General features: G+C 43.2%; 1 protein-coding gene across 4 annotated transcripts in view; it reads left to right on the top strand.

Moving 5' to 3' along the window:
* The window catches only part of LOC145403823 (serine/threonine-protein kinase VRK1-like), a 119,783-nt gene that overhangs the window by 61,292 nt on the left and 40,181 nt on the right, over positions 1–18,310 (top strand). Inside the window, exon 1 of one of the 4 annotated variants that reach the window (XM_080275507.1) lies at positions 17,670–17,996. The exons of the other annotated variants lie outside the window; for them this stretch is intronic. The gene's annotated coding sequence lies outside the window, so the exon portion shown is untranslated. Of the gene's footprint in view, positions 1–17,669; positions 17,997–18,310 lie in introns of those variants that run through there. 4 annotated transcript variants of the gene reach the window in all.

Below are 18,310 nucleotides of genomic sequence, written 5' to 3'. Positions count from 1 at the left end.
CAGTGACTCATTACTTGCTGTACTTGATGAGCCAGTGTGGAAAATGACAGCCTGGGAATGTGGCTGTGGTGTGTGTGTGTAAGAGAGAGAGAGTGGGATGGGGTGGGGGGTGAGGAATCAGATTATGCAGTATATCAGCTACTTAGAATATGACCTCAAAATGGATAAGTATCATGATTCGGCAGAAGAAGAGAAGTTGAAGGAAAACATCATCAAGAATGGAATCGACATTAAGCCTTTGAGTTCGGTGACTATACAGTTTGTTTTACTGCCTCCAGACGATTTTATAAGTGGGGGGGGGGATAATGAAGGGGTTAATGCATGGAGGGTATATCAGCCTTTCTTAGTTTGAAATGTCTCTTAAGCTTCGCAAAATCGACAAGAGAGAGAAAGAATTAGATAAAAGTTATATCATCTGGCTGAAGGAGTTAGTCATTCTCAGCTGAGGCATTGAATTATCTGATGTTGTGTTCCTTTGTTTCGTTGGTGTGTTTGCTGTTTGTAGGGGTGTGTTTTTCTGGTAAATGTGTGATTTCCCGTCTCCCACCATTCGCTCTGTCGCCCTTTTCTCCCCTCTCCCTTCCCCTCACCTTTTCTTGTATTCTGGAATTTATTTATCCTCCTCACTTACCTCCCCTGTTTTCCCTCCCTTTCTTTCCGTCTTCTTTCTTACTTATTAACCACACTTCGTATCTCCCCTCTTTTCCCCTCTCATTTCTTCATTTCTTGTTCTGCACCATGACTACTTTTCTCGATCATTCTTCCCCTCACATTTCTCTCCTATTTCTAACTTTCAGCCACACCTATTCTCATCCCTTTTTCCCCCGTATCTTTTCTTCATTTCTTCATAATTTATTTTCTTGTTTTCCTTCGTTTTTTTTGGCCTCTAACAGTTTATTTAATTTCTCCTGTTACTTCCACTGTATGTATTGTATTCCTTTTCCTTTTATCTACGTTGACTTTTACCTAATATCTACCCCCCTTTAACCCTCATTTTCCCTTCTAGTCTTTTGCCTCTTCCTTGTGATTTTTTTTTTTTTTTTTTTTTTTACCACTCTTAGTATCTTGCCTTCCCTGTTTTTCCTTCTTTGCCTTTTTTTTTTTTTTTCCTTATTGTTTTCGGTCTCCTACCGTTCCTGACTGCAGGCCGTTCTTCACGCAACAAGTAATACAAAAATCATCGCATTATTCTCCGCATTCATACTCTTCCTCCCTGCCTCCCTCTCTCATTTCCTTCATTCTGTTTTTACGTAATTTCCCCCATGCCTACCCGCCTTTCTTCCCTTTTCTTTTCTTCCCTGTATCCCCTCCCTTTCTTCTTTCTTCCTTTCTCGTTTTTTTTTTCGTTTTTGAGTTCCTCCAAACAAAGCTGTTTTTACTCCGTACTTTCTCGTCTCCCTCCCTTCAGTTTTACCTCTCTCTATACCGCATTACCTCTTACCTTTTCCGTGTTTTATTTTTCAGTCATTTTCTCCCTCTCTCTTCGTCGTAATTACAACCTCCTCGTTTATACCCGCTTCCTCTTCCTGACTCCTTTGGTATGTTTTCACCCATCCTGTTATCTGAGTTCATTTCCACTGGTTTTTTGTTTCTCCTGCATGCTTTCCTCAGATTTACTTATTCTCATTTTATATTTTATGACGTACTTCCCACCAGTAGATACAATTTCGTATTTTCCACTTCCCTTTTCTTTGGTCTTTATTTCTCTCATTGTCATCCATTTTCCCTCTCCTTCTTCATGTGATTTGCTTTTCTCATATTACAATCCTTTCTCTTTTTCCCTCGTTTCTTTACGCGTCCCTTTTTCTTCCAGCTCCACTCTGGTCTGGGTTTCTTTCGTTTTATCATCCCTTCCGTTGTCACATATCTGTCTTAGTCATCCATTCCTTCCTTCCTTCCTTTCTTTCGCCGTCTCCGTAGCTATCATCCATTCTCTTTCTCCATCGTTTGTGTACGTTTAATTTTACCTTCTGTTTCCTCTTCCTTCCAGCTCCACTCTGGTCTAGAGTTCTCTCATTTTATCATCCTCTCCTTCCATTTCGTTTTGCATATTTATAGCTTAATAATTCACTCCTACCCTTCTTTCACTGTCTGCATAACTTTTATATTCCCGTCTTTCGTGCCACAAAACCTTTCCTCCACCAACACTACCCTTGAAGCCCAGCAGGAAGCGAAACCTAACATGGGGTCATATACTCTACCAAGACCCACACAACTTCCCGTTTACATATATAAACTAACACATTCGTCTCACAAGATGCCCTTATGTTCGTGAAGTGTGCAGTTTATCACACTTAAGATGATTTGTAAGAGCCGGTCAAAAGTAAAGTTAATGTAAAACAACCATTTCGCTCTGGATCGATTTTGACGTGGTGAACATTTTGATTTTTTCCCGCTTTGAAAATCGATTAGGCTAACACTGAACTGGCCTTTAATGTAAATGGGCTGAGAATAGCCTATACGACTCTGAAACTGTAATCTTTTTGCTCATTCAGTATACAACTTAATACAGATTACACACACACACACACACACACACACACACACACACACACACACACACACACACACACACACACAAGTACGTACCAGCAATCTTACTTTAGCGAAGGTTTCTTATTTTAGACATATAAGTTGTAGGCCTAGATTCTTGAGTAAATTTGAGATTGGGGTCATGGTATTTTACAGGTTCCTTCTCCACGTTTACAATCCCTTCCTTCCTCTGTCCCGCCCATCATTTCCCTCTTCATTCCTCTTATCCTCACTCCACCTCGCCTATATTCCCACAAGTTTCAGGAATCCCTAGCCCTGTTCCTCTTCCTTTTCTACTCCCCTTTCCTCTCCCATTCTCCCTTCCGTCGTCTCCAGTGCTCTTCCCCCCACCTTGTGTGTGTGTGTGTGTGTGTGTGTGTGTGTAGTGAGTTGAACGATCTGTATATGCCTAACCCATTAATTCAATTCCCCAAGTCAGATTTCTGCTGTAAACTTTGCCCTCTATGGACGTCAGAGCTACAGGAATCGCTTCAGTATGGTGTAACTGTTAATATTGGCAAGGAATGAGGAAGAGAGGGTGTAATGAGGAAGAGACGGTGTTCGTTACGGTTAGGCGAGATAAAAGATGAGATGGAGGGAGGAAGAGAGGCGGTGTTTTCTCTCCCTCTCTCCCTACACAGCCTTGACCTTGATACACCCTAGGAAGCGGAACACCATACACGCAGACATCCCTCACCATTTACTCATGTCCTTTGTTATTTGCTCACTTCATTCTTCACCAGTTTTACATTATACGCCATGCATCTACCGTCACCTTGTTAACTCACATATTGATACTCAGGCTCAAGCAACCTATTATCCATTGAATAAAATCGTCTGGTGTGGCTTGGTATTTCCGATAATGAATTGGTTAATGATGACATGATTAACACCCTGACGCCTGTGATTTACTGTACTGAATACTCGTAATCTTGTGTGTGTTACTGGGGATGTTGTACTTCATTTTTTTCGTAGATGGGAAAGTTCTTTTAATCCATAGAGAGAGAGTTGAGTTCTTTTAATCCAGTCATGCGTAACCTGTATAACGTACTGTTTGTATCATGTGCAATTTTATGCATTTGTCATAGAAGAGCTTACAACATTGGTTATTTTTTCCCTGAAGTCTGTACGATACATCTGTCATTGACTTGCATAATTGACAAGTATTCTTGGTCGTTTATATAACCACATGTTATTACTGTGCTGGTCACGTGATTGCTACCTTTCTTTTAGTGTACTGGTAGTGAACACTAATACTAAGGAGGGACAGGAAAAGAACACTGATGACCATGGGGGGGAGAGGGGGGGGGGAGAGATTTTGATAAGGAAATGGAAGGGAGGAAGAGGCGGTAGATTGTAAGGGCTGAGAAGGGAAGTATGGCAGTGGATAACGAGAGAGGGGACTGGTTTATAGCGAGTTTTATAGGTGTACATTACTTGGGTGTGAGGCCTTGACTTCACGTGGCGGTTGGATCACGTGCGTGGTAACTGGTGGGCCTGCCTCTCACGTTTTGGTGGTTCTAGTCCACCCCTACCTTCCCCCTCCTTCCCTCTCTCTTTCCTCCCATATCCTCACCCCCCCCCTGTCCTACTCTCGCCCGTCCTCCCCCCCCCCTCCTCCTTCCCCTACTTTCGTCTTACTCCTCTACTCACCCTTTTGGTGCTGGAGTGGCGCCATCGCGCGGTGGCTCCGACAGCAGCATATACTACTACTACTACTACTGCAGTTGCTACTAGTACTACTACTTCTACTTCTACTACTACTACTACATAATTACTACTACACCACAATTACTACTACTACAACTACTACTACTACTAGCTACACGATTACTATACTACTACTACTAGCTATACGATTACTACTACTTCTGCTACTACTACTACTACTAGCTTACTATACCACCACGATCACTGCTACTACCACCACCACCACCACCACCACCACCTCACCTACCTTCATTAATCTTCCTCTCCTACCTCGCCTCTCTCCTCTTTCCACGCCAGTTTTACTATAGTCCACGTCAGTTTTTCTATTTGTCCACGCCAGTTTTTCTATATTGCGTGTTCTTTCTGACTTTTTCCTGCCGACTTCGGCTGGAGGGTTTGGAAGGCTGGAGAGAGCCTTCTGTGCTATCCTTATCTCATTCAGTTCAGTTACTCTTCTAGGAGCTGCCTAGCATGGGCCAACCGGCCTACTGCGGTTATCCTGTATTCTTATGTGTGTTCTTATGTTCTTTTCCTTGGCCTTCCTCCTTCCCCTCTGAGTCTCCTTCTCTCTCCTCCCCTCCCCTCCCCTCCCTTCCTCTTCATGCTGTGATCGTCCATCCTTTCAATTCTCACCTTATTCAGTGTTTCCCCCTTTCACCTTCCATGCATGATCCAATTCGGTAACAATTCTTCCGTTCCCCTCGCCAGTTTTTGCGCTCTACCTTTCTCGATAGCTTCTCTGTTCCCATTTTTCCGTTTACTGTTTTCCTAACACAGTAATTAATTTCCATCGGTTCCATTCGCACCTGTACTCCTGCAGCATATGGTATCTTCCCTACAACCATATTCTTAGTTCTTCCTCCTCTCCCTTTCGCTCCCCTCCTCTTCCGTCCCTCCATTTTTCTTGCCTGTCCTTCATTATTGTCGATTATTCTAGCTCTGTTATGATTTTTAGCATAATTGTTTTCATAATGTACAATAGGGTAGGATGCATTCCCATATTAAATTCAGTTTTATCTCTCTCTCTCTCTCTCTCTCTCTCTCTCTCTCTCTCTCTCTCCCATACATTTTGTTAAAGTTATTATTTTATGAACCCCTCTCATTTTCTAGCATCATTAAATAACAGTTGATTGTGTGGGGAGTTAATTCCTTGCCATATTTTGTTTCTTTCATTTCGCACAATCTGCAGACGCTTGCTGTGCCTTCGTCTATCATTAGGCTCACTTATTATATTCACTGATCTCTTAACGTCTTTATATGACGAATTCTTGTTATGTTCCTGTTTTCCCAGGTGATTTTATTCAACTTAGGAAAGGTCTCTTGTGTATCGGGGATTAATGAACTATGTAACTAATTCCTCTAGTTTGAAAATTGTCTCGAACTAACTAAAAGCATCAGAAAGCAGCAAGAAGCGAAACGATAAAGACACCATTTGATCAAAGGGATGAAGGTTTATCGCATATACTGTTCCCTTTGTTATTCTCATCTTGTTCCTCTGCCCCCATGTGACGGTCGCTGCCCCTCTAAGCACCCCCTTTCCCCCACGTTTATTTCTCCTCCCTGCTGCTCGTAAAATCTCCCCAAGGCCTCTCATTCTTGGCACTCGTCACCCAGCCTTCCCCTCCTTCCCCCTCACCCCTCTATCGCGTGTCAACTCTTCGCATTCTCGTGACGGTCTCTCCCCCTCCCCGCACTCACTCCTCCTCCTCCTCCTCCTCCTCCTCCTGTGCATGGCCTCACCACTACTTTTCCTTCCATCACCCCTTGTCCTTGTCGGTTCACCATTCATTCTCTCTGTCTCTCTCTCTCTCTCTCCTCTCTCTCTCTCTCTGCCACCGCCGCCGTCGCCATCCCCCCCCCCCCTCCCCTCAATCTCTTGTATAAATAAAACCCATCAGCCTCGTCGCGTTTCCTCTCCGTCCCTCCCCTCTCCACCCCACTCACTTTTGACCCCGTGCATTCTTCTCGACACCCCTACTATCATGCCTAATTTTCCCGCCATACTTCCATTATTTTCCCTTCGCTTCCCGTTACCCCTTCCCATTCCGTGCCACATTCTCCTCCACCAAATTCCGTGGAAATTCCTCCACCCCATTCTGTGCCACATCCTCCTCCACCCTTCTTTTCACCCCCCACCCGGGCCTCTTCCCCCTCCCATAAATTTTTACGGCCTCCCCCATAAAAGTACCTTATATAAGCTGTTTCTGCGCAGAGCTTCGGCTTGACACTCCTTTCTCGCGTTGTATACACCACGGAGCTCAGAAACCCGATTTTTATATAACGCCAGTCCTTTTAAAACGTGTTTGTTTCAACCAGTATGCCGCTGGTTACGGAATTAAGCGATAAGTTAATTTTTCATTCATTAGCTATGGATACCTTAAAGATTTGTTGTGTCCTACGCACCAACATGAAACCACGATGGCTCATTGGTAGTATGTTCGTCTCGTGTCGACGATAACTGTTAATCTGGTTTAGAAACTAAGCTCTGGTGGATATATTAAATGGGTGCAATACCACACTCGTCATTAACTCGGCCTGAAATTTCCCTCTTTCCATTATGATCGCTGAATTACTCGTATAACAGTATATTAACGCCATTCTGATGCTTGCCACGAGGAAGGAAGCAGAGCCATAGTATTGTCTTTTTCATTCATTCAGCTGCTTGAAATAAGCCGCAGAAGAACGAGAACCTGGGCCAACGTAGGGTAAAAAGATTATAGTATTGTTTCATAGACTGGCGTATGTTTCGCATTTTGTCGGTTCATACTGGTGATGTTTACAGACTGACATACTGTATACATACTCCAAAATGCAACACTTTCACAGTCTCATAAACTACTGTGATCATTCGTGTATGACTAGTATGGGAAAAGATTACTTCTGGCTATAATTCTACTAAGGAGAAAATGTGGTTCTGTACTGAATCTCATAATGACTGATACAGATGCAAAATAAATAAAAAGGACATGGTTAACACAAAGTACACACAGAAATTTATTAATTTACCAGGTTAAGAAATGTAGGGTAGTCCTTATATAACGCTTTTCCTTTCCGCCGGGCGATTTCTCGTGTGTTTTGGGAACGGCTCAGTCAGTGTTATCAAATTTTATCCTGTATCATTTACTTATTTCTTATTCTCACTGCCACACCAGCAGTCAAGCATCCCTGCAACACCGATGATACCACCAGCTATTAATTTCCTACTCCCACTGCCACACCCACGCTCATATCAAGTGAGTCAGCCATCTCTGCAAAACGTAGGATACCACAATTTATTAATTTCCTACTCCCACTGCCACACTCACGCTCATACTAGCAGAGTGAGCCGACCCTGCAACACATAGGATATCACCAAACGAGTTTGTAGTGGAGTGTTATTTAAGAACCACTCTGCTACAAAGGAAGAGGTGCCTGGAGCGAGAACACGGAGACATGATCCTTCAGTGTTATGTATAATTGAATATGGGTAAAGGTGAGCTGGCGACCATGTGTTATCTAGCATGCAGTATAGTGGCTGGTGGTAGTGTGTGTGTGTGTGTGTGTGTGTGTGTGTGTGTGTGTGTGTGTGTGTGAGAGAGAGAGAGAGAGAGAGAGAGAGAAGGGGGGGAGGGAGGCTCACATACAAAATACACATCACTTAAGGAGGCCCCCAAGTAAATCTTCCGTACCAGGTCATTTTCTGGGTATGGCATGTTGTCTCTTGCATGTTACGTAATGATGTGTTAAATTCATTTGTATGCGTGTAGTCTTCTGGGTAGTGTATGTTATTTTTTTTTCGTATTACGTATCCAATGTCGACGTTAACGCCTCCAACACGATTATTATTATTATTATTATTATTATTATTATAATTATTGTGGTGGCGTCAATCATTCACTCACTTGATGTAGTGCTGCCTACTTCTTCCTTCACCTTTATCATTCTTTTTCTTTGTCTGTCCTCCTCTCTTCCTATTTCTCTCATCTTTCCTGTCACCTCTAATTGCCTTCCTTTCCTTCACAGGTGGCTTTACATTGAGTGACAAGCCAAATAGTTTCCTGAAAGCCAAGAAACCATTTACAACGCTGGGTGGTAACCATATAACCAAACCATACGTGCTTCCTACGTGTCAACAAGTGGGTTGGTGGAGGGTTAGTGCCCCTCCTCGTAAAACAAATAACTCAAAGTCAAATGGCCACCCTTTACGGGATTATGGCGTCTGGCAATAGATAGATAGATATACCTGACAGACGCTTTTACTCAACCAGACCTCTTGTGGTGAAGGGGTAAATGAAGGGTGCCTTTAATCCCTCAGAGATTTACTTAGTGTAGAATAAAGTTTGCAGGTGGCGCTAGTAATATGCAAAATCAATCGCTATAGATAAAATGTTACGAAATCATGGGTGTATAATAAGCAGAATAAGTCGCTGTAGGAAAACAGTCCCGAAATCCACTATGGAAACGAAAATGTGACCTTGAATATCACGGCCTTTGTAAGAGTTTGTTGCCAGGAAGTCCCCCGTGTATGCGTCTTTTGTTTACAGTGACTCTGTGTGTATCTCGGCTTATTTCACTATTATTTCGACTGCGTGTAAGCCAGTGTTTTCTCGTAGCTTACGTATTCCTTTGTTTAGTTTCTTTTACGTCGATATTTGCCGCCTTATATAACAGTTTCCGTTCTGTCTTCGTTTTGCTGGTGTACGTATATGATAACCACGTTATGTAAGTCGTGGCCTGGCTGTTACATAAGGGTAGTGCTGGAGAGAGGTCCCTCTGTGTGTGTGTGTGTGTGTGCGCGCGTGAGAGAGAGAGAGAGAATCTTTAGTTTAGAAGGTTTTCCAGTGCCTCTTCCTTAGCGATTAATTTTTGCCCATTATACTTCTTTATTCAGTATGTTATTTTTATAGTTTCAGCTGCTACACACAATGGATCGTATGAGCCTCCTAGACAGGAGTATTAACGTACCGCATGCTAAAACTTGAAAGCATTCAGCGAGCGCTTACTTCCGCCAATGCCTTTGCCATTAACAAGGATCCGGATCCGCCCTCCCCCCTCAGTTAATCAATTGTTCCTTGAACCGTGGCCCACTCTTCCACAAAATTTCATTGAAATTCATAGAGAAGGGTTGGAGATACCGTGTGGACAGACAGACATAGGTGAATACATCTAGGTCTAGTGAGGTGCATGAAGTGTGGGAGGTTGGTGTTGTGGGTGGGGGGAGGGGGAGGTTAGTGTGCATGAAGCGTAGGAGATTATTACTAGTATTGTAGGTGGGGATAGGTTAGTGTGTATAATATGAAATGTGGTTGGTTAGTGTTGCGAGTAGTGTGCTAAGTTACTAATGTGAGTTGTGTTTAACAAGCTCGCGTTTAAGTAGTATATGGTGTTGTGAGTAATGTATGACAAGTTAGTCCATAACAGGTAGAATGTTGAATTATTACTGTTGTGTGAGTGGTGTGGTAGGTTAATGGTAATTATTTTAACCTTGGAACAAAGGCGCCATGGCCTATTGTTATAGGACGATGTGGAGTGGGTTGCTGTGGCTCGTTACCATTGCTACACGCTAACAGGTGGAGTTAAGCCTACATTGCGAGGTTTATGTCACCTTCGTAGTTACTGTATGTCCACCGTACTTCTTGTACCATATTCTCATCGCTGAAGGCGGCTTATTAACACATAATTCTTAACGATTTGTTCTGCATTTAACACCAAAGTGACCTGTTTCGTTGTTTATTGTAATTTTTTAATGTTTACACAGATTGTATAAATAGTCAACAACAGAACATCAAGCAGCCTCATGTAGCAATAAACTGAAGGAAGAGGTTGTAGAAGGGCCTCCTAAGACAACGAGAGTACGACTTAATGTGCTTGGGTGATTTCATGTAGTAGCGGTATCATATACTGGCAACAGTATATGCCTTGTCGTGGGCATATCTAAGAGAACTGAAACTGTTTGCAACATAATTTTATTTCATCAGTTCAGTGACCTTTTATTATTATCATCCTTATTATTGTAGTTGTTACCTCCTTACGATTGTTTGTTCAGCTTCAGAAGTATGTCCAGTGGTGAGGAGTTTAAGGAAGGCTACCATTACCCTCTCCAGTTTTAAAGTGGTCAGCCTTATACTAAGTTAATTGTTTGAATGTGGAAATAGAAGTAAGAGTTGAAGGAGTTTAATCCAGTAATATCTTTCCTTAATACCATGGAATTCGAACATGCGATATCATAATTACTAGTTCATTAGTAGTGCGTGGAGGTTTGTGTTGTGTGAGTTGAGTACTTGAGCCTAGTTTTACCAGGGGAAAATGTGTCTCAGTGGAGTGTTATGATGAAAGCGTTGTGTCGTAGTGATGAAATGTTGTGACGTTACTGAAGCGAAATCATATCTGTTATCCAGTCACTGCTTGGAGATTTGTGTTGTGTGAGTTGAGTACTTGAGCTTAGTTTTATCTGGGGGAAATGTGTGATAGGCGAGTGTTTTGACGTGTGGTGACGTTACTGAAGTGAAGATATACCTACTATCCTCTCGTTTCAACAACACAGTGCTTTGTACTTTTAATCCTTTGACTCCGATGACATATATTTAGTGGATTTTTTTTCTTTTTTACGATATTCAGACGCAATTTGTTAAGTTTGGAGAAACCATTTAAAGTGACGGGGTTGGGAATAGTCTCCATTAACCCCTTCACAGACTAATTTCTTTCCCTGAACAGAATATAATTAAAATATCATCGAATTAAAGGGACCAATAATGAGTTTTTAGTAGCTGTAGTAGTAATAGGAGGAGGAGGAGGAGACGGCGGCGGCATCGTTGTAGCAATTCCTTGGGGGATTTATTTTGTATCATACACCAAAACACTAATTTGCTTGTTGTTTGTATTGTTTTACTATCAACATAATTTGCGTCATTGAAATACAAGATGATACTGATGTAGCGTGCAGAAGGTTACATAACGTAGTAGGTGTCGAAGGATGCTTTTGGCTGGTGAGGGCGTGTAGCGTAGAGCCGGCCCAGTGTTATGTAAGCTTTAGTGTTACGTAACTCCTAGCATCCCCCTCTCTACCCCTTCCCTCTCTCCCCCCTTTCCACTTCCCCTATCCTCTCTTCTCCCCCAGGCCTCTCCACTCCCTTCCTCTCCCACGTAACTCCCATCCCCCACTTTCAGCCACATCCCATCATTAACCCTCTCCCCCTCCCACATACACACACACACTTCCCCCATACGTATAATAAGCCCCTACGTATTTTCGCCTCCTTTTTCCTCCTCCCTGTTCCTCCTCTTCACGTGAAGATCGTCTTCTCTGACCCTGGTATCCTCCCTGCCCCCAGCCAGCACGTGAAGTCCAGCGTCCTGCCACTCCCCCTCCTCACCCCTCCTTCCCCTTCCATTCCCCTTCTCCCCTACCATTCTCCCTTTCCTCCCCTTCCCGCCCCCTCCTCTCCCATTCCCCTTCTCTCCTCCCCACTCATTTCCCTTCTCCACCCCTTCCTCTCCCGTTTCCTTTCTCCCTTCCTTCCCCTCCCTTCCCCCCTTTTCTCCTGCTTCTCCTCCCATTCCCCTTCCCCCATTCCCTTTCCTTTCCCCCGTGTCATTCCCTTCTCCCTCATTCCCCATCAGTTCCCCTCCTTCCCCTCCCATTTAAGTTTTTTGGAGCAATCCCTCCCACCCATTCCTTGTCCCCCCCCCCCCCACATTCCACACACACACACACGCACACCCACGCACGCACGTCCACACAGCCTGCCATGTCCAGCATTCCTTTCCCTCGTTGTTTCTTTCACTTTTACCTTTTCGTGTCCGCTCTCTCACTAACTCTTCCATTTATTGTCCCTCACACTGTGTGCCTCACGAAAGATAAAGCCGTAGGGTAGGACAGACAACAAGGCACAGACGGCGAGGCATGAGATGGTGGTATAGTCAATTTTTCATTTGAGGGAACTGGGTCTCTCCATCAGCTTGAATAACCAAGTCGTGCTTTCATGAAATTCGATGGGCCTAAGAAATGAGATAATAATGAGTCTCCTTGGTTACTGGTTAAGTTTAAACCCCTAGTCGGACTACAGCTAGCCATCAACTGGGCTGAAAGGGGGTAGAGTTCTTTGTCAAATGAGAAGTGGTATATAGTAGCTAGTGGTTGGGTGAAGGTTTGATTATTTGTTTGTTGTGGACAGTCGTTAGATTCTCAGGGTCCACCCCACAAACTTTGTAGCTCTCAGAAATCTTACATGACAGGTATCCTCCAAACCTTAGGCTAGTACCAAGCCGACCGAACCACTGCATTTCCATTTTTGCCCGACTCCGCCACGTCCTCTCTCCCTCCCTCCCTCCCTCACCTCCCGCCACCGCCTTAGCTACTTCTCTTCTTGCTGCACGTGACCGCACCGCTTCCCTCACGTGATCCGCCCTGCGCTATGCCTCGCGCGTGATCCACAGCATGCGTTTGTACCTTACATAATCCATCCAGCCAATATTCTGTCTGTGTGCTCTGCCTTTTACGATTGTTGTGGACGGTCGTTCGGTTCTCCCACAAGCTCAGTAGTTCTCAAAAATCGTACATGACAGGTATCCTCCAAACACCGACCGAGCCACTGCATCGCCATTTTTTCCCGTCTCCGCCACGTACTCTCCCCCTCCCTCCCTCACCTCCCGTCACCGCCTGCATGTGACTTCACGTCTTCTCTCATGCGGGCCGCCCTGCCCCATGCGTCGCACGTGACCCACAGCGTGCGTTTTGTCCCTTACATAAGTTCTGTCTGTGTGCATTGCCCTGTACGTAAGCTCTCTTCCAGTGCTTTATTTTTGAGCTGTCGTTGTGCTTTATTCTTTGAAATGTTCATTTGCTTTATTTTTTTACGTGAGCAGTCCGTGTTTTTTTTTTTTTTTTTTTTACCTAAGTTCCTTCCCTTTACTTCAGTCGTTACATGAGCTGACCATTTGTTTTATTCGTGACGGAAGCTCTTTACCTATGCTCAGTTCTTCACCTAAGCTTTCTTCCTTTGCCTTATTCATTGGTATCTGGTTCTTTGCCTTATTCATTACCCAAGCTGTCTCTATGCTTTGTTATTTTCTTTAGCTCAGTCGCTGTGTTTTTAAGCTCCGGCCCTTTGCTTTATTCATTACCCTAGTCATGTTTCAGTGGTTTATCCTTTGTCTAAGCTGTGTCCCTTTTCTTTATTCATTACCCAAGCTTTGTTCCTGTCTCTTTTCCCTACCTAATTTCAGTCCATGTACGGTACTCATCTTTACATAACCTCTGTCCTTATGCTCTATCCTTAATGTTGGCTAAGTTCCTTTGTACATGAGTTTTTTTTTTTTTTTCCAGCTTGCATATCGTCCGTGAAACCCTAGTTCCCGCACAACTCCCCTCCCATCAACTTTTTCAAAATTTTCTACCTTTCAATTGTTCTTTGTTTCCGCTCTCAGCCCATCTGTTTTTCTCCCTTTCAGGTTACCATTCCGCGACCACCTACACTCATTCCAGCTTGTTGGAAATATATATATATATATATATATATATATATATATATATATATATATATATATACACACACGGGTATCCTTATATTAACCGTTTCTTACCGTTCTCAGCCCCCTTACTTTTCTTCTGCTTTCTTTCTTTCCGATTACACCTTGAGCTTTAGGATCTTCTAGTTGACTTCAGAAATTTCGTAACGCCTCCTCCAGGACGATTTATTGTTTATTTATTTATTCACTCATTGTTACACAGCAGTATGCCTCTTGTACATTACTAATGTAGACTCTATTCATATTAAACAGATAAACGTAAAGAGGTTGTAAGATGGAAAAGAAATCGCTAAGGAACAGGATCTACCAAGGTCTCTAATGTCAGTCCCTCCCCACCCTCTCCATACTCCCTTCTCATTTATAGGACTCCCCCATCCCCTACGCCGACACGGAACTAAACAGCTGCAGTGCCACCTACTGTACTGTCGCTAGGCCTTCTCTCCCCCTCGCATACATTCCTTCCCTTCGCACACACCTCCCCTACCTCACGCATAAACCTCCCCTTCCCTTATATACGCCTCCCCTCCTCTTCCTCACATATGCCCCTCTCTTCCTCCTCCTCCTCACATGCGCCTCCCCTCCTCATTCTCACATACGCTCCCGTACCCCTCTCATACGCCCCCTCCCTCGCACCAACGCCCCCTCACATACGCCCACAGTCAGCTTACGTAACTCTTGTCCCTTGAGGGTGGCTGAGAGGGTCTCCGGACGCCTTCAGATCAATTCGTCTGCGTCGTGTCTAGTCCGCTCTTTCTTCCCTTTCCCTCCCTCCTCTTACGTGCTCTCTTTCTTCCCTTGACCTATCTCTACCCTTGCTCTCTTTTAACGTAGAAAAATAGCTACTACAGGTGTTATTACTTACTAATAGTTATTTGTTTACTAGATGTTATTTATTTAACGTTGTTATTTACTGAATTTTTAGCTTTACGTCTATCTATCTATTGCCAGACGCCTCAATCCCGTTTGGGGTGGCCACAAACAAATCGCCTCCAAGTCGCCCTGTCCCCCGCCATTTCACTGCCCTGCTCCCAACGCACACCCCCCTCTCATATACCTCTCCACCCCATCCCTCCATCTCATCCTCGGCCTCCCCCTCCCTCTTCCCCCCTCCACCTTACTCACATACACTCTCTTCGTCAGTCTTTCACCCTCCATCCTCTCCACATGGCCAAACCACCTCAGTGTGTTCCTCATAACGCTTCCTATCACATCCACATCCACACCACAACGCTTCTTTATATCCTCATTCGTCAGCCTGTCTCTCCACGTGACTCCACAGGTTCCTCTTAAATAACTCATTTCCACTGCTCTCACTCTTGACTTGTGTCCTTCCAACAATGTCCAAGCTTCACTTCCGTACGTTAGAGTTGGTATCACAATACTGTCATGTAGTAACTTTTTCACTTCCATGCTCACTTCCCTGTTTCTTATCACTGCTTTCAAAGAACCAGCAACCTTTCTTCCCTGCTGTACCCTTTCAAGCACTTCACCCTCCAAACCTCCATCCTTACTCATCACACTACCCAAGTACTTAAACGTACTCACATTTTCCAATTCCTCACCATCCAACCTCGCTGTACATTCACTAACTTAACCTCTCTCAAGGACCATCACTTTACTCTTCCCTACATTCACCTTTAGATTCCGTTTCTTACACACTCTCTCAAACTCATCCACCAAGCCTTGCAGCTCCCCTTTTTAATCTGATGACATTTTCTGTTTGGTGCAGCGTTTAGACTATTATATTCAGCACAAAAAAAATAAAATAAATAAAAAAGAAGAAGAAGAAATGAAAGGAAATAATTGGAGACCTTATTTAACTCCATTACTGCAAATAGTCTTCGCAGAGCTTAACACAATCGTCTGGAGTTAGCAAGAATAGAATTAAAAGTGCGTTATCGGACTGAAGGGATTAATGATGTGTACCATATGACGTAGAGTAAGGCTTTGTCATTAATTATAATTTCTACCTTTTTACCAGCCTTGGTAGGTGTTATCCTCTGAGCCCCCCCCTCTCTCTCTCTCTCTCACACACACACACACACACACACACACACACACACACACACACACACACACACACACACACACACACACCTTCTTCCACATCTTGGTATATTTAAGGACAGCTTTTCTCATCCCACTTCTGTCGTTTCCTCGCTACTACTTTTACTCCGCGAATACTCGTTTTCCCATCGTTCTGTGTTCTCTCAATCCATTCCCGATCCCTTCAGCTTTTCGAGAAAGAAAGTAAAGAATTGTATCATTTACTCATCAGTATTGTAATATTTCTGTCATTAATATACTCTTTAACCTGAGCTTGTTGGCTTTCATGATTTAGTACACAGGTCTCAGCGATATGTTTACCCAAGTTTTCTTCCACTTACGTAGCTTGGCCAGTTTCCATTTTTCTTATTCTATATATATATATATATATATATATATATATATATATATATATATATTATTAAGATTCTAACACTTCCATTATTGTTGATGTGGTATATATACCAGTCACTCCCTTACCAGTATCTTGTGAAATGTGGATGCCTCTTGGAATTTTCTTTATGGTTCCTGTCATGATTTTTTTGCCCCTCATAAATAATTTAATTTGCCAGAATTTCGACCCCCCCCCCTCCCTTCCTTTCGTCACATCCTAATCCCTTGCGCACTCAATCAGTAAACTATTTTTACCCAGGTGATGATTTCGCGAGTGGTGTTGCTGTTGGCGTTGTTCTGAAGACCGACGTTATTGATTGGATATTTCGTAATTGTGTTGTACATAGCTTTGGTTTTATGGTTTGTTGAAAAAAAGAACAGGTGACATTCCCGGGCGAGAGAATTTTACAGGATAATATTTTCAAAAGCGTCGTCCACGATTCCAAAATGGATAGCCGGAAGATTGTAAAGATTTTTTTTTTTTTTCCAGCCCTCCATGCCTCACTTCCGGTGACATTCGACCCTGGCAGTTGCACCGCCACTAATATCTCAGTCAGTCAGTCTGTCCATTCTTCATTTAATTCTCATCATAGGCCTCCAGACTTCATCTTTCCTCCCATTCCATGCTCCTTCAGTTTCATGCCAATAAACCCAAAGTAGCTAGCTAGCTTTCCGAAATTTATGCTTGATATTTTGTTACTTAATAAATTTTATATGCAGTTACTTCGATGAACTGTAAGAGCCAAAATACCAGGGTACATGGCTAACTTCGAATACCATGTCAGCCTCCTGCCTGTTACCACCTTTTGCCACTGGCACTGTTCTTCATTCACCAGCTACCACTTTCATGTGACCAGTCTCCAAACTCTGTAGGATGTCATGTATATCCATGCGCATGACCACATCAGCTTTGCATGAATTGACTTGAGTTTTTATAATGAACGTGGAGAGGCCTTCTAATACAAGTCTAATTATATAACGAAGTATTACGCACTACGCACGTCCCTGCCCCTACCCATATCCCCAATACGGCAACAGTGCGGTAGGATTTACGTGTTGTGATTACAAGATTTTGCTTTATATTGGAATTATTAATCGTGTCTTGTCTTATACTATCGAGATTTTCTAACCGAATCTTATCATACATAGCTCTGTTTAGTGTTAGGATCTAAGATGGTGTGAGATCGAAAGTTTATTAAGTTGCTAGCGAATATAGGATAGGAACGAATGGCTGTACATCTCTGGTCATTATTATTGTAGGTGATGACATACAGATTATGAGCTGCTTACAAACCTCTAATCAGGTGAAAATAATACAACAGTATGCTAAAATAGGTGTGAAATATTTGAGGTATTACTGTCTCCTAGCAACAGATTGCAACCAGGCGGCACCCAACCCGTGCCGGGCGGTAGGTTATAAAACTGACTTGTGGCGTGCACGCGTTCAGACGAGTGTTGACTTCGGAAGGGGAGGTTGGTGGTGAAGCGGACTGAGCTGACGTGACTCGCTCCGCGTATAGTGTCTACGGGCTAAATTTTACGAGAATCTTCAGGTACATTTAGAAAGGAACTGTGACTGGAATATTGTGATTTTTTTTTTTTTATACTGAAGTTCTTGGGAACTGTTGATTGAAACGAACATAAAGTGCCTTGTCGGAGTTTATATCAGTTTGCGTCTGAAGTGAGGTCCAGATGAGAGTATCGACGCCGGGAGTCAGGAGTGTAAGGGAGGATATGCGGAAACAGCTTTCCCCGCAACCTAAAGGCAAGATCTGGCCGGCTGGAATGAAGAAATATGATTTTCAAAAGTAAGAAGCACATCTACCCTGTATTATTATTATTATTATTATTATTATTATTATTATTAAGTACAGTGCTTACAATTTCGGCACGTTCCGGTGTGTGGAATAATGCAAAATTTTGTAATAGCTGCATGTTAATTCTTGCGTGGCTTTTTTCAGTCATCAGGCGGAGGGTGAGGTGCTTGTCCATTGCTGAATTATTTTCTGCTTCTTCCTCTTCTTCTTCTTCTTATATTATTATTATTATTAATTCATTTATTTTTGAAGCCTGAGGTGCTTTGTGAATATACCTGAGATTAAAGAGGACAAGTTATTTGATT

The sequence above is a fragment of the Coenobita brevimanus genome, chromosome 61 (genome assembly GCF_032717465.1).
Source record: "Coenobita brevimanus isolate Jiangsu-jjx chromosome 61, ASM3271746v2, whole genome shotgun sequence".
NCBI classification, from domain to species: domain Eukaryota; kingdom Metazoa; phylum Arthropoda; class Malacostraca; order Decapoda; family Coenobitidae; genus Coenobita; species Coenobita brevimanus.
Note: the sequence above shows the minus strand (reverse complement) of the source record. Positions and strands in the feature narration are given on the sequence as shown.